The following is a 17,196-nucleotide window of genomic DNA, read 5'->3' as shown; positions in this document are numbered from 1 at the left end:
CTCGGAATCGGAGCTTCTGATGCCTTCAGACGAGGAAGAAGAGGAAATGCTAAGCCTGGAGCCGCAGCACAAGGCCCCGCATCGCTTCGACTGCTTGGAGATGGAGTGGCTGCTCTTCCTGAGCCTGGCTTGATACTTGTGCTGCTCCCTCTCTCCCATGTAATTCTGCATCCTTCTGTCCCCAAGGCCACCTTGCAGGGATAGCCTATGGATGAACCATATGATGCAGTGCACAATTGGAAAGTGAAGCGAGCGCCAACCCTGAGGTTTAAACTAATCCTATTTCCATGCACGCCTCTCTCTTTTATCTTATTATAAGCTAGATAGTGATGGTTGGTGGGGGGATAGTACTCCTTTTACAATGGATGGATCATGGTGTTCCCTTGCCTTGCAGAAATCCAGAATGCATTTGAAGTCGCTGTCCCATGCTTCAAAGAGGGCTGGAGAAACTTGAGGAAGGCTCGTGCCACTGCCTTATGTGGCTTCAAGTGGAAATTTTTATAGTTCGAGCGGTTGAGGCTCGTCTTAGGCCCACCGAGCAAAGGCCAATGTTGTGACCGTGGAATTTGTCGGCCCATCAGCTTGTCGTTCTTCCTCTGGGGAGAATGAGCATGTGGCGGGATCTTGATTGGGGAATTTGCTAGCTATGATTCGTGTATGTGGGCTCGGTGTGTCTGGGATCCTGGAAAAAGCCGACAGGTTAGACCCCCTACAGCTGGCTCACTCATATTCGTGTACTTGTTTCTAATATTGGCACGAGAGATAGGATTTTTGTACGCCACCAAACCGACTACAGCACACCAGAAGATCCAATCAATTAAAATATATCACGGTGCCGATACATGGTGGATCGGAAGCGGCCACTAAGCAGGCCCAGTATCATATTGCCAAACTTGCATATCAGGAGCTGTCCATATTTGGTTGCATTCTAACTAAAGGACACAGTGATCATTGAGATTCCACCGATATGACAGATAGGACCTAATCTGTGTGCGAAGTATTCATGTCCGATGTCTAGGCCGTATTCAAGCCAGTACTTCTGATCGACCCACATGCTCTAATTCTCTAGTGGTAGGTAGGCTCCTTCATCGAACATACACTGAAAAGGGGACAAAGGAAGTAAGATAGAAGAATGCCCTAGTAGACTAAAAGATAACCTCCTCCTTTCGTTATTACCATACTGATTTAGGCATCGGAATATCCCCCGCCGAATACATTCCGGCCAAAGGACTTATTTGTTCTGTGATGTTTCATCTCGTAGTGCTGTCATCCGACGAAGATCTCAGTTGTACCGACTGAGGGTCACTTGCCTTCTCCAATTCCGATCAGAACAGCTGATCGTTGAGCTCTTTAGCATCGTCGTGCTTTTCGCCGCGGTGCCTGAACCAGTTAGTACTTAGTGGGAGCAGATTCCATTATTCTTTAGTAGGTTGGGGAAGGTCTTCTGGTCCAACTTAATTTTTGTTATTTCTGCTTTCTAATAATGGAGATATAAGGACAAAAGCAAAGATTAGGGAATAATGAATTGGAATTTCATTATTTTTTCTCCCAAAGGAGAGGCCAGATCAATTATACTATACTTCTTCCATCATTTCTCTTAATAAACAGCTCATTGGCTAAACATTCAACTACATCGGGCTTTCAACGGATTGGAAACAAGAAATCCACTTACACGGCACTTTACAAAAAAGGACCACTTTGGTACCTATTGTGGTTCAAATCTGGCCCGAGGGTGACCACACCGGAGGAGTCGAGGGAGCTGCCAGTGAGTGGAAGAAGAGAACGAGTGCCACCTCCCGCACGACGGTGGATCTACACAAAGCCTCACCGGTGGGGTTTCGGTGAGGGCCCTCCGACGCTCAAGTTAGAGTGGGGTATATTTGGTCTAGCCCAGAAAAAAATTCCTCTTACGTTACCTTACGGGGCTATTTATAGTCCTTGTAGATGTATCCAGGTGGCGGAGGTATAGCCCGTTCCCATCATGGAAGGAGATGGTGCGCAGTCAGAGCTTTCTTATGGCGCGCAGTGCAGTCCGTTCTTGGGAATGGTGAGGCGTTGACAGTCGTTGCAGAGTATGGCTCCTGGTTGATATGTTGTGGCGTGGCCGGCAAGCAAAGCATGGTGTGGTGAGGCTGCTGCAGGGCATGGCTGCAGCATGTGGATGACGAGATCGGCCTTCTGAGCTCGACCTTCTGGGTTTGGCCTTCTGAGCTTGGCCTTCTGGAGCTCGGCCTCCTAGGGTCGGCCTCCTGAGCTCTGCCTTCTGAGATGGGCCTTCTAAGCTCGGCCTCCTGAGCTCAGTCTTCTGGAGTTCGCCTTCTGAGCTCGGCCTTCTGGGTTGGCCTCTTGAGCTCGGCCTCCTGGAGTTGGCCTTCTGAGCTCGGCCTCCTAGGGTTGGCCTTCTGAGCTCGCCCTCCTAGGGTTGGCTTCCTGAGCTCGGCTTCCTGGGGTTGGCCTTCTAGAGCTCGGCCTTCTGGCGTTGGCTTCCTGAGCTCGGCCTTCTGGCGTTAGCCTCCTAGGGTCGGCCTCTGGAGTTTGGCCTTCTGGAGTTGGCCTTCTAGAGTTCGGCTTTCTGGGTTAGCCTTCTGAGCTCGGCTTTCTAGGTTGGCCTCTTGAGCTCGACCTTCTGGAGTTGGCCTTTTGAGCTCGGCCTCCTGTAGTTGGCCTTCTGAGTTTGGCTTAGCCAAAATTGGATGACTTATGCCGAAAAATAGTACGATCCATTTTGTCCCCCATCATTTGCCCTCCGACTTCCGAGTCTGAGGAGTCTTTTGGCTCGGGTGAAGGAAGTAGTCCAGTCATTGATCGTCCTGCAATATGGCCAAGTATCTATGGAGATGTATGTGCCCAGTAGGATGTACCTCTCGTGCAGTTGGAGCTAAAGGCTTTAGGATGAGCTGTCCAAGCCGAGCTAAGCGACTCTGCTCTGATGTCAACTTCAGTAGCTTTCTTTGGCTTGTGGTCGACTCAGCAGGGCGCCCCACTCAGATCGGGGCATGTCGTCGCAGAAGGCGTCGAATATCCTTGAAATGGCGTCGAATGTCATTGAATTGGCGTCGCAATGGCATCGAAATAGCACCGAATTGGTGTCGAATGTCGTTGAATTGGCGTCGAATGTCGTCAAATTGGCGTCGAATATCGTCGAAATGGCGTCGAATGTCGTCGAAATGGCGTCGAAATGGCATCGATCACTTAGATGAGCTCGAGAACGAAAGAGCTCGAGCACTTAGATGAGCTCAAGAACAGAAGAGCTTGATCACTTAGATGAGTTCTCGAGCACTTAAATGAGCTCGAGAATGGAAGAGCTCGATCACTTAGATGAGCTCGAGAGCCGAAGAGCTCGAGAATAGAATCCAGCTCGGGGGTAAGCATCAGCCTGAGAACATAGACGAGGGGGGTGACATTGGAGATGCAGGTACCTTTTGGAGACATATTGATAGCTCTCGAGCTTCGAAGTCCCTCAGGACTTGGATCTGCACCGTCTGAGAGTCGTTGGAGGCCGTTAGGTGGCACGCGTTGAGCTCTCGGCCGCGCCGCTATCCCTCGAGGTCGAGGAGCCATGATCATGCAGGATCCATCGCTACGCAAGAGCATTTTCTTTTGCCAGGCTAGACCCGATCTTGTTGCTGCCTTGGTTGGCCAAGAGTTGTGTTGTAGGCTGAGCTGACCTGGATCATGAGAAGGTTTAACTTCATAGTACTTTCTTGGAGTGGAATCTCCTATGAATCTGGCCAGAGGAGCGCTTATCCTTTGGAAGTCATTATAAAATAAGGCGTCAGCCGAGCTCCCATTATGTACTAAAATTCTTTTTAAAGCCTTGCAATGATAAAGGAAATAGCTACAACGTCATCATAAAGAGGGCTCAACACCCTTTTGGTCTTATACTTGCTGTCGGCCTTGAACGGCCGCAGTGAATACTTGGACTTGTTGGACAAGCAGGTTGAACTGCTTCGGTTGGACTTGAAAACTTTGGTTCGCCGGTTCCGCAGGGGGTGGACTTTGGAGCGAGTTGCCTGAAGCTGGTGCTCGGCTCCTTGATGCATTTGAAGCTCCGTGACCCCTTAACCTCATAATCACGACTCAATCCCTTCCTATAGCGCCAAATATGTTGTGGTTCAAATCTGGCCCGACGGTGACCACGCCGGAGCAGTCGAGGGAGATGCCGGTGGGTGGAAGAAGAGGACGAGCGCCACCACCCGTATGGCGGCGGACTTGCACAAAGCCTCACCGATGGGGTTCCAGTGAGGGCCCTTCGACGCTCAAGTTAGAGTGGGGTATATTTAGTCCAGCCCAAAAAAAAATATTTCTTACATTACCTTACGGGGCTATTTACAGTCCCTGTAGAGGTATCCAGATGGTGGAGGTATGGCCCGTTCCCATCATGAGAGTTGATGGCGCACAGTCAGAGCTTGCTTGTGGCACGCAGTGCAGTCCATTCTTGGGAACGGTGAGGCGTTGACAGTCGTTGCAGGGTATGGTTCCTGGTTGATATGTCGTGGCGTGGCCGGCAAGCAAAGCATGGTGTGGTGAGGCTACTGCAGGGCATGGATGCAGCATGTAGAGATGGGCATCGGGCCGTGCCGGGCCCGGCCCGGCCCAGGCCCACCAGGCTACAGACCAAACGAGCCGTGCCTGGCCCGGCCTGTTACTAAACGGGCCGTGCCTGGCACGGCCCGCTTAACCTAAAGGCTAAGCCCGGCACAGCCCTAGGCCCGTGGGGTGGCGGGCCGTGCCGGGCCCGGCACGGGCCGTGCTTCTGTCCAAAAAAAAAGCGGTTTAGAATCGCCTAGAACCGCCTAGTGAAGTCCCCGTGTTCTCTCCGCTCCTCCTCCTCCTCCTGCTTCGCCCTCATCTTCTCCTCCCCAACGACCTGCGGGCGCCCCTCGGCCTCCCTCATCCCGTGAGCCATTGCCGCCCTCTCCTTCTAGAACCCGTGCTCGAATTCCGTCCTCCCCGTCGGCGTCGGCCGCTTCTCGTTGGGAAAACCCCTCGGGACTCGCGGCCCCATCGTCGGGATCGACCGCATCTCGCCCGGAAAATCCCTCGGAATATTCTTGCGGCCCCTCAGGAACGCTATCATGTGGTCTCTGTAGGGGATCTCCCGCCTGCCGGGGCGGCCGTTCCGGGGGCCATGGCAGCCGTGGCGAAGGCGGAGCAAGAAGTGGGGGCCAATCGAGCGGCGGAGGGAGGTGTCGACATAGTGGAATGGCTCGATGGCGGCGGAGATGGATCCGTCGGGGGATTTCTCCAGCGGGAGTACGATGGCCGTCCGATCGTTGTCTTCCAGTGGGTCCTGCTTAGAGAGGGCGGTGGTGAACGGGAAGATGTCGTCGGGGACGAAGCGGGCATGGGAGACAAGGAGGAGCGGGGATATGACGGAGAAGACGATGGTGATCTTGTCTGGCGTCATGGCTTCAGACGGAGAGGATGCCGTGCTTGTGTGGGGGAAGAGAGAGGTGTGCTTGTAGAAAGAGAGAGAGAGAGACGGGTCGTGCCGGGCCCTGTTCAGGCCCTTATGGGCCATTCCGGGCTAACCCACGGGCCGTGCCGTGCTTGGCCCACGAATCGTGCCAGCCCAGGCCCTTATGGGCCGTGCCGGGCTCGGCCCGCGGGCCAGAAATTCTTAACCCAGCCCGGCCCCTTTTTACGGGCCGTGCCTAGCACGGCCCGTTACTGTAGCGCTTCGTGCCAGGCCGTGCTGGGCCATGGGCGGCCCGGCCCAATGCCTACGTCTAGCAGCAAGTGGATGACGAGGTCGGCCTTCTGAGCTCGGCCTCCTGGAGTTGGCTTTCTGAAGGTTGGCCTTCTAGCGTTGGTCTCCTGAGCTCTGCCTTCTGAGTTGGCCTCTTGAGCTCAGCTTTCTGAAGTTGGCCTTCTGAGCTCGGCGGCCAAAATTGGATAACTTATGCCGAAAAATAGGATGATCCATTTTGTCCCCCATCAGTGCCCAATGCAAAGACCCATTAATTTTCGTAAACAAGTTTCACCAACCGGACAAGATTTCTTAATTCTACTCCTAGCTCTAATAAGTCACCTAGAAATATAGAAATGCGAGAAGTTTACTCTATATCTTGAATTACTGCTGCTGATCCCATATCTGGTAGATCTTCTGAGATCGATGAAGACTTTCCCATCTCTCTTTTCAGTCTCCCAAGACTTTGGGAGGCTCCTGGGCAGTTATATTACTTTAGTAGTTGTCGGGATAGGTAGCTACAAGTAGTGCTTGAATGGAAAAACTCTTTTGAGTTGTTTTCTTTCAAGAAGGAGTGCTTGAAACATAGCTAGAAATTCTTTTCTTTCGCTAGAGCACTCAAACATAGATTGAAGATCTTCAGTTCTTCGGTCGGCAGCCGCAGTCAGTAATAGCAAGAAGAGGCTTTCCTTAGCTGCGGACTTTTGGATCTTGGAACAAGTAGATCCCAACAGCAACAGACACAGGATTGGCCAAAACACGCAATGCTTCAAACCCCACAGGTCTTAATATCAATGCATAACCTTTATCTAGCTCCATTATTTCCCTTTTTTCCCCGTTTTGTTCTCATCCCGTCCAAGTCCAGCACGCCCAACCCAAGCCCATTCGATGGTTGCCATTCGTCCAGCTTAGGCTAGGCTAAGGAATAGTTTGCTTAGGCTACATCTAATTTCGAGTTGTTAGGACATATATGTTCAACCCATTTCATTATTGCGCCAGGTGATGATTATATCGCTATCTTCATTGCTTCCCCCTGGCAGGAGGGAGTTAGTGCAATTGAGGGAGTAGGGCCATTAGTTAGGTACCATGCATAGGAAATGGACATCATTGCATTCCTTTCGAAGATTTTTCTTGTGCAACCTGATACTGAAAGTCTTTTATAATCCACCAACTAACTTCTTTTTAATAAATAAATTTCTACTAGTTGCAACACTGCCTCCTATGCATAGGACCATCCATTTCTACTCTATTGTTTCATCTCCAATCCCGAGAAGCATTGTTCGAATTTCCCATAAGATAAGAGGCCTCTATTATTTATGGACTGATTTTATTTTGATTTATTATGTATCTAATACCGGATAAATTGTCAATCTAAATGATTATGCAAGGAGCCCATAATTAATTTATGATCATATGATTATCTTGGGTCCTATTGTCTTAATCATATAGTGTAGTGAGTATTGGTGTAGGTCTGTATTGGTTAATAGGTTCTGTAATGGATGGATTCATTGGTAATATACTTAATTATGCTAGGTCCCTAGTCTACTATTATATATATGTCTGTAGTGAAACTCCAGAGCATCCAAGTTTCTAGAGGGCATCTATCATATTGAGGAGACAGACATTGAGGATGAAAAAAAGAGGAAGATATACCCTACTTTTATATATGTCTTCTTCTATCTTAGGATACCGTTACAACGATTATCAATAGTTGCTTAGGCCTCTAAAAGTAAGCCTCAATTTTTTGTAGTTTATTTTTAGTAAGTTTTGTGTCCTAATTTTCTATGATGTTCATGAAAATTTCTACAAGCATCACTTCGGTTGTCTTCCCTTCTGCCTTGAGGCAAAAGCCTAGTAGTTCAAGTCTTGAAAGGGTGCTATCTATAGGGACTTTAGCACCATATACTTTTTTATTTTGAAATAAAATCTCCAATCCCACGAGCAGTAGCATCGGGTACCTGGCAAGGTAGCGGCGTAGCTTTGACCTTCTCATTTTACTTGACCAAAGAAAGTACCCTTGTCTTCATGAAATCCACGCATGCCTTGCTAGTTACTTTCTCTTTCACATACACATATTTTTTTTGTATAAATAACTATTTTTATATGCACTCTAAAAAGAACTAACAAAATGATGGGAAGAAAATGAAAACTAAATAATTTAAATACTTATAATTCAAATAATTATGATTTTTTTTGATAGAAAGGGTGCACAAACAATAGGCTACAGAATGGGAGGTGCCTAGGCAAGATTTGATCTCTAAGCCTTTTGAACTACTTAATATCCTTAATGTCCCAAATTTTGGTGAAGGCAAGATCCAATCCTAAGTTATTACATGTTGAGGAATTGAAACTTCTTTTATATTATAAGCTGGTACCTTCGACTAAGGTTTGGATTCTAGGGTCATGCAGGGGGCATGGATCTCAAGCAGATCACCCCCAATCACCATCTATCCTGAGTTGGACAAGAGAAATCGGTTATTCATGATCGATGAGATCATGGTCACCCACCAAGTAATCTTTTGCGCGGTTCAACAACACGTGAACCGCAACGTCTTTTACCCAATCCGTTGTGCAATAAGAGAGCGAGTTTGTTTTTTGTTTTTTTTTTTTTTTTGCTACAATGGATGACTTATATACTAAATGAATATATTCAAAGTTAAAAAATAACAAATTTTCAGTAAAAAATAATTTTCTGTGAATTTGTTTTCCTAGCTTCAAAAAATATTTCTTTTTTTCTTTTTTTTTTCAGTATATATACTGGTCTTTGATTGCTCTATATATGTGGTTTGCTTCTAGAGATGGGCACTGGGCCGGGCCGCCCACGGCCCGGCACGGCACGGCACGAAGCGGGCCGTGCCTGGCACGGCCCGCCAGCTACAGTGACGGGCCGTGCCTGGCACGGCCCCTTTGATAGGGCCGTGCTGGGCTAGCGAATCCTGGCCAGCGGGCCGTGCCAGGCACGGCCCGCTTCGGGCCTGGGCCGGCACGGCCCGGTCTAGGCACGCGGGCCAAGCACGGCACGGCCCGCGTGCCAGCACGGCACGGCCCATAAGGACCTGGGCCGGGCTGGCACGCGGGCCTGGCACGGTCCGGGCCTGGGCCCGGCTCGGCCCGATAAAATTTTTTTAATACATTAATAAATTATGAACACTAAGAAATCTTGATTTATGAATATAAAGCCACCTTAATGGTGGGGGGTTTGGCATAGACCCCTACCAGTTTATTAATTTCAATCAAAATGGTACATGAAGGGAGGTTTGGACCTTGGTCTGACCTCTAGATTCTAGAATACAATAAGAAACTAAGAAAGGGCCGAGGTTTGGACCTTGGTCTGACCTCCAGAATACAATAAAAATGTACAATTATAAAAAATTAAGAAATCTTACTAATCATCAGTGATTCAGTGAATCAGTATTCACTCTTCAGTCTTCAGTCTTCAGTCTTCAGTCTTCAGTAGTGTTTGTATCATCATCATCAGAGGATGTTGTATTATGTCCACCTTTATCTTGAAGTCTTGCCTCAGCATCCAGCCAATCCTTGAAGCAGAGAAGCATCTCCACCGTTTCGCCCGTCATCCTACTTCTCTTTTCGTCAAGAACACGCCGACCTGCACTAAAAGCGGATTCCGATGCTACGGTGGACATCGGCACAGCTAAAATATCGCGTGCAATTGCAGACATAACAGGATATTGATTTCTAACACTCTTCCACCAAGATAATACATCTAGATTCTCTATTTGATTTTCATCATATGCAGACTGAAGATCATTTCGTAAATAAAATTCTAGTTCACTACTTAAAGATGAAGAAGATGAAGAGGAACTTGAAGCATGTGTGTGTCTTCTCTGTGCAATGAATGAAAAAATAGATGACGAACGAGAACTACTAGAAGGAGGAATAGAGGTTTGTATTTGTGTTCTAGATCCACGAATTTTTTCATCATATATAGCATAAATATCATAAAGAAGTTGTCTTACCTCATCTTTAGCAGATTCAGCATCTTGATTCATATTTTCAGCGTATGCATCAAGTAAAATTAGCACGCCATTTAATTTAACTCTAGGATCAAATACAGCAGCTAAGTTATGCATAGGACATATCCTGTCCCAATACTCATTCCATTTAGATTCCATTAGGTGAATAATAGGCATTAAAACATCATCATATCTATGTTCTGCAAATTTTTGACTAATTATATATGCTTGTTGTAAAATTGAACATGAAGTAGGGTAATAAATACCAGAAAGAACATTGGTAGCATTATAAAAACTAAGCAAAAAATCTTCCAAAATTTTTCCTTTATTCCAATCAGTTTCAGTCAATGTAAATCCTAATCCACGATCATTAATATATGCACTTAATAAATTTTTATATGGGTATGCATCATGTATCATGCTATATGTGGAGTTCCAACGAGTAATTACATCAAGTTTAAATTTTTTAAAACGTTTATCATGATTTATGCATAATTCCTTAAATTCTTGAAGTCTTGATCTAGAAGCATGAATAAAAGAAACTGCATTTCTAATTTTTGAAATCACATCTTGAATCATGCCCATGCCAGCTTGAACAGAAAGATTTAAGATATGACATGCACATCTAATATACAGTAAATTTCCATCTAATATGGGATGCAATGAGTCTCTTAATAATACAACAGCAGAATTATTATTAGATGCATTATCAAAAGTAATAGACATAATTTTATCATTAATATTATATGAACATGCAGTTTGATAAATTATATTTGAAATTTGTTGCCCAGAATATGGAAAATCAAAAGCACGAAAAGCAAGAATACGTTTATTTAATTGCCAATCATTATCAATATAATGAGCAGTAATGGCAATAAAAGAATTACTACCTACAGATGCTGACCAAATATCAGAAGTTAATGAAATTTTTATATTTAAAGTAGAAAGTGTTTCAATTAAATTTTGTTTCATTGCTAAAAAATTGGTCATAGCTATTCTTCTAAATGTACGCCTACTAGTTCTTTTGTAAGCAGGTTGTAGGTTTAATTGAACATATTCTTCAAAATTAAAAGATTCACATAAACTAAAAGGTAATTCATCCTTAACTATCCATTTTACAAGTGCTTTTCTTTGATTTTCATGATTATATGCAAAATTACCTACAAGTAATCCCCCTTGTATATTAAGGCTACTTTGAGTTTGAGCATGAGAATCATGCATCCTATGACTCTCTTGATGTCTTTTTAAATGCCCTGTTCCCCCACTACTACTACAACTATAAAGTTTGGCACATTTTTTACATTTAGCTTTCCAGACTCCCTCAACCATAACTCTATCAAATTCATTCCATACAGTACTAGTCCTCTTACGAGAAGAGGTTTGACCTTCACTCGGTTCACCAGTTCTAGAGGAACTAGGAACAGGGGGTTGGGGATTAGTTTCTTCCCCCTCAGAAACAGGAATGCCAAACTGACTTTCCTCAAAAGATGACATATCTATGATTAATTCAAAAAATAAAAACTAACCGCAAGGAAGAATTGAGTAGAGGGTCGGAGGGCAGAGGCAGCGCCGAGATTCCGAGCTTCCTCTTGTGCTCTCAACAGAAGCGACCTTCTCTTCTCAACAGGAACCTCCTCTTGTGTAGCACTTGAACAAACTAAAAATTAAATTGCTAGAAGAGCACTTTAGAAGAGAGAAATAATAGCAGTAGAGAAGGAGAGAATGAGAGGTTTGGTGTGGTGAGAATGAGGGAGGAATGGGCTATTTATAGAAGCCCAAAAAATTTTTTTTCCCAAAATACCCCTCAATTCAGCCGTTATAGGACTGTTGGGAGGGGCAAAACCGTCTTTTTCCCGAAAATAGCTGTTGGAAACGGCTATTTTCTTCCCCCTTCTCCAGACGGGCCGTGCCAGGCACGGCCCGTCTGGAGCCGTTACGGGCCGTGCCAGGCACGGCCCGTTTAGAGACGTTGCGGGCCGTGCCTGGCACGGCCCGTTACCGCCCGTTACGGGCCGTGCCTGGCACGGCCCGTGCCGTGCCGTGCCCGGCCCGGCCCACCAATAGAGGGGCCGGGGGCCGGGCCGGGCTTGCCTTCCGTGCCTCACGGGCCGTGCCAGGCACGGCCCGTTTAGAGTTTTGGCCCGGGGGGCCTGGGCCGGGCCGGCCCGGCACGGCCCGTTGCCCAACTCTGTTTGCTTCAATGATTTTTACCTTTCGGTTGCTGACATGCTGATAAAGAGAATCTCTTCTTCTTTCTTTTTTTTTAACTATGATATTGCTTTGATCTTGGAGTTCTTTTCATGTGTTTTAAGGGTAAAATAGTATTTAAAATCATCTCATGAATTTTACATGTGCTACAATCTCCTATGCCACATGAGAGTTATAATAACCAACTTTTCTTTAATGTTTTCAGCGATTTTCTCTTTTCTTTTTTGATTAGATTTAGATTGTTGCAATATTAGTTGTTGAATGGTTTCTTTATTTTCCGACTTTGTAAGAAATTGTCTGTTTTGATTTGTAATCCAAAGTTCTTGACATGCCATGCAATACTTTCTTGTTTGGAGTGCTTAATATTAGTTTCTTGGAAGCCCTTTAGAGAGGAATATTCGGATTTCTTCAGGAAATCCTAAAGTGAATGCCGAAACATTCATTCTAGGGTTTCCTAGGATTTCATAATAAAAACCCAGATCATACAAAACTCTTACACAATTAAATCCATTCTATTATTCTTAACGATCTTCATGAAACTAAACTTACTATAGGAAAATATAACATATCTGTTGATGTGTATGATGACAGAGATGATGATTTGCCCACTTTGTATAACATTTTGCAAGAAATCGTTACCAGCCATCATCTTTAAGCTTTGAATCTTCTTTAATGAAGGTATTTTGTAAAGCATGCATGGTGATATGCTCAAGGAACTACGCCATCTGCGATTAAAATCATTACTCGATCATCTATAAATTTTCTCCACTAGTGATCATTAGACATTCCACATATCTTCATATCTGCCAGACTGAAGACATTTTCCTTTGCATGATATCACATGTACCCACTGTGCATTGCATATCCTTAAATCACCATCTAGCGAACATAATTTGATAGCAAGCTTCTCATCTCATGGCTAGCTTGAATCACATCAAAATGATTTTGGTAATCTTGTAGAATAGTTTCAATGCTTTCTAGGCAACTTGCTGGAAAGTTACCTATGTATTTGGTAAACTTAAATCTATCATGGTATATATGTCTTCAATTCTCACAAGGTTGGGATTGATTTTGGTTAACATGCATGGGAATTAATATGTATCCACTAATTGCCTGCTGCTGCATTGACCATTCAATGAATGATCATTGTCAGAGCAGTCAATTATTGGGCACGTATTCTTTCTTTTTTGCTAACAAATATACATGATTTTAGTTTGCTGAGCTTTGATTGAGATCCCTTGTGATAGTTAAATTTTATCAAATCCAATATGGTTAATGAATATATGAGCAACTTGCTGTGATCGTGTTGAAATTGCTCTACAAGATGATAAAATCTGTCTCCAGAAACCTTATGAAATGTAGAGAATGCTGTTAGATAAAGAGTTACAAGATGCTGATCAAAGTCATGCTGATATCAAAATTATAGAGTTGATTAATTATGCAATATCTTCAATGAGTTAAAGCTGTAGCTTTGGTAGGACTCACAAAATGTTTGCAGCTAATAATAATTTGAACCTCCAATCACATCGTGCAACATCTTGTAAGGTGAGAAGGACATTGTTCTTAAGAAAGAAGAATGCCATGGGACATAGTTGTTGTCAGATTCTAATCTGCGTTGCCTCTATTGTTGCTTGGTTGATGTTGATGTTACATTGATGCACTTGAGTGATGTTGATGGACTTGATGCTGGATTTCTGTCTGTCACTTACTGGGCTCCAATGTATTCTTGAAGACATTGACTGGGTTCACCAATGCAGACCTTGATATTAGGGCATTAACTGCTTCTCAGATCTTATGGCCCTTGGATTACACTATTGAACTTCACTGGTGAGGCTCTAGAGTGACCTTGAGCATCATGCTACATTGGAAGTGCACCATGAATATTCATTTTATATGCAAAAATCCTTATGTTATTATTGTACAGGTTTATTAGGTTGTAATTGTCTGATCTTCCATCACGTCTTAGGAAGCCAACAAGCCTTCGTCAAATACTTATTATTTAAATTTGGATCGACTAATGCAACGAGCAGACTTATAGAAATAATCTACCGATTTTTACAGCCCTCAATCAAAATCCAAATTTATCTTCCATTTTCCATCTGTGGTAAGCAACAAATGCCTACATTTGTATGTAGCAAAGTTTTAAGTACCGGTTTTCATGTCCGCACCAATACCGAACCAGTACACCCTGCACCGAGTCGGTATGGTCTGCAATACACCCAGTCAGACTTATATTCTTGGTATGTAGGTTATTCAATTTTCAGATGATCTAGGTCCTGTTTGGTCCTGAATTAACATGAATAAACCTGGATAAAGTCCAGTTTTTCAGCTATATTCAGGTTTATTCAGCCATACCAACTTTTTTTTTTTTTTTGTCTCTTGAGCAAAGCCTAAAAAATGAGGGGCACTTTTGGGATTTCAATAGAATTGAAAAGCACTTTTTTGGTACTTATTGAGGTCCACCAGGTTGAACCGTTCAAGGGGGAGGAGCTCAATAGTTTTAACTGATTGGCGATGAATACCTACCTATTTGACTAAAGTAATTCAAAGATGCTGGCTTAAATCATTTGGAAACCAAACAGGGTCTTCCTGCATTGGATTCATTGAAATCATTACTATCTCAATGTATGAGCTACAAGCCCAAAATCTAGGATTACTTTGATTCTTATTTTCCTTGGATATGCCATTCACAGGCTTTCATGTACTCTTGACTTACTGTAATCTTCTTGTACTGCAAGTTCAATTTGTGCTACTATTCTTAATCATCATTAATCTAGTTGTAGTTTGAGCTTTAGAACTACTATGTCGTCCTTGTTTCCTGCATTTTATGTTCTATATGTAAGTATCTTGGATATATTACTTGCTAAGTTCACCTAAGGGAGGCAATTCAATGTCATCTAGTGTTAAAATGAGATAGAGAAATGGCCAAAAAGTCTCCCACATGCTATGTGGATTAAGTTTTGTATGTATTAATAATACAATTGCTGAAATACTTTTGATGGTGCCATCAAGCCATAGCCTATATGGACTAAGGGACACTACAACACGGATTCATGAAGGCTGATTACGGATCGATCATTGCATTTGTGATTAGATTTGAACCCTTAGCCTGACAAGGACATTAGGACTTGAACAGAAGAAAATGTGAGGATCTGTGTGGGCGTGTATTTAGTCCCACATCGGTTATTCGCTAAGAAAATCTTGGGTACTTATACAGGACTAAGGAACAAAAAAAAAAAAAAATCTTTCGGCTAACCATTTTAGATGAGGTCTTGAATTGTTACAAGCTGAACCTAAAAAACTATGCGGGATTCTTTTTTGAAGTGTTACTCTTTCGTATTATAACACTAGAGAACCTTGAGTTGACTCCTTCGTGTTAGCTTGGTCATCTATGTTGCTAGCAGGATTACATTTTGAACAAGAAATGCATGAATCTTAGTATTTGTGATGCTCGAGATATAGCTTGAGAATGAGTTTTACTTGAGGAGAATGCGGGAATTAGAGGTTGCTCTACTAGAAGAAAGATGACAAATGTTTGCGAATATTCTATATAAATGATATTTCTATATAGAATATTCTATATTCTATTTAATCACTGCCCTCCCATCTCTGTCCACTGCTCATCATCTTTGGTCCTAGTTGCTGCCTAACATAAGAGCCCCTTATCTGTCTCTCTTCCCCAACTGCCTTTGTGGCTGTAAACTCTCTAGGGAATTAGTTTGGAGACACCATCAGGTTTATAGCAACATCGAACAGCCTTGATCGATAATGGAGGCCATGGAACTTAAACCAATCCATTCCCTTCTCTTTCCACTTTATTTGAGCTACTACTTAAACTTTTATCGTGTTTTTTTCTTCTTTTTTTTTTTTTTGATTTTGTTCTTTAACACTACACATGAAATATGGAAAATACTTTGGGGGGCCCGTCATGTGCCAATGAAAAATTTATCAGGCCCAACATTGTTGCTAATTTGGCAACTCCATAATCAGCCAACCCCCATGTTTGGCAACAAATCCTATCGGTTGCACCAATTCTGTCACGCTCCCGCCCACGTGGGGCACGTAAGGCACCCAGTGCCCATGTAGAGGCCACATGATTGAAGAACATAGAGCTTCTCTGCCAGATATAGTCCAATTCCGGGGTCCGCACGCACGCGCCACTTAGATCCCTCCCCATTTTTGTTTTTCACCCAAAACGCATCTGTAGAATTTGGAGACACCTGCCTCATATGCCTAGACTTTGAAACGAGTCTAGCCGATGTGGGATCTTTCAAATTTCCTCTTGCAACATGGTCAGACAACAGGAGTAAGTATGGTCAGACAACATGGTCAGGAAATATATTCATTTTTTTTGAAAGTATGTTTTATCATTAATTGTCAAATTAAGAGTAGAACTGCATTCTTTGCGTATGCTTTTGATTGAGCATATCAAACCAATGGTTCTTTGATTTCCAGGGAAACATCGATGATGGTTGGAAACTTTTTCCATTTTATTGGTTTGACCTTGAAAGTTTAATTTTTTGGTTTTAGTAAGTATTTGTACTCTTTATGTGTGACCTTGCAACCATTTTATTCATTTTTAATCACTTGTTATCATCACGATACCACCAACTTTTTTTCTCATTCTTAATCTTATATTGATTTTGAGGCTATCATGAACATAAGCGATGATTGTAGAACTAAATTATAAAAGGGTTTTAGTTTGCACATTAAATGAAAAATTTGTCACAGCAGTCGAATACAACGAGCTATTAATGTGAAATGAGCTTTGTTCATAGGAGACACTGACAGCACCCTCTTTAAGCTTATTATTTATGTTTGGTATTGACTAACACATTCGAGCTGATGTTGTTTTGAGCTTGCTTAAATTTAGGGTCGCTTCATGTCGACATGGCTAAAAGGAGCCATTTTTAATCTGCACACTCACAAGTTTTTGGTGTAGTTTGAAAGGAGAGGCGGGTAAAGCACTAAAGGAGACCAGAGAAAAGGGCAGATTCAAAGAGGATTTTTATTTATGCTGCTGGACTCCATGTTTTCCTTGTGGCCTTCTCTTTTGTACTATTAGAAGGATGCTTTTAACAAAAAAAAAAGAAGAAGCAAGTATCCTACTTTTTTGAGGAATGAAGTAATATTTTTCTGGATCACATGTTTAATGTTGAATCAATCCAATACATGCTCCCTCTTTTATTTAGAATGTACTTTTTAAGTATCTTTATATAAAACAATATGCTGTTTCTCTCCAAAAATCATGATATCTTAAAACCATATGTTGAATCACGCCTTTGAGAATAAGTGTCACTACTACAGAAAAACTTGTTTTTT

Source organism: Phoenix dactylifera, chromosome 1 (assembly GCF_009389715.1).
Source record: "Phoenix dactylifera cultivar Barhee BC4 chromosome 1, palm_55x_up_171113_PBpolish2nd_filt_p, whole genome shotgun sequence".
In the NCBI taxonomy this organism is placed as follows: Eukaryota; Viridiplantae; Streptophyta; class Magnoliopsida; order Arecales; family Arecaceae; genus Phoenix; species Phoenix dactylifera.
The sequence above is the reverse complement of the archived record's forward strand: the minus strand, read 5'-3'. Positions refer to the sequence as shown.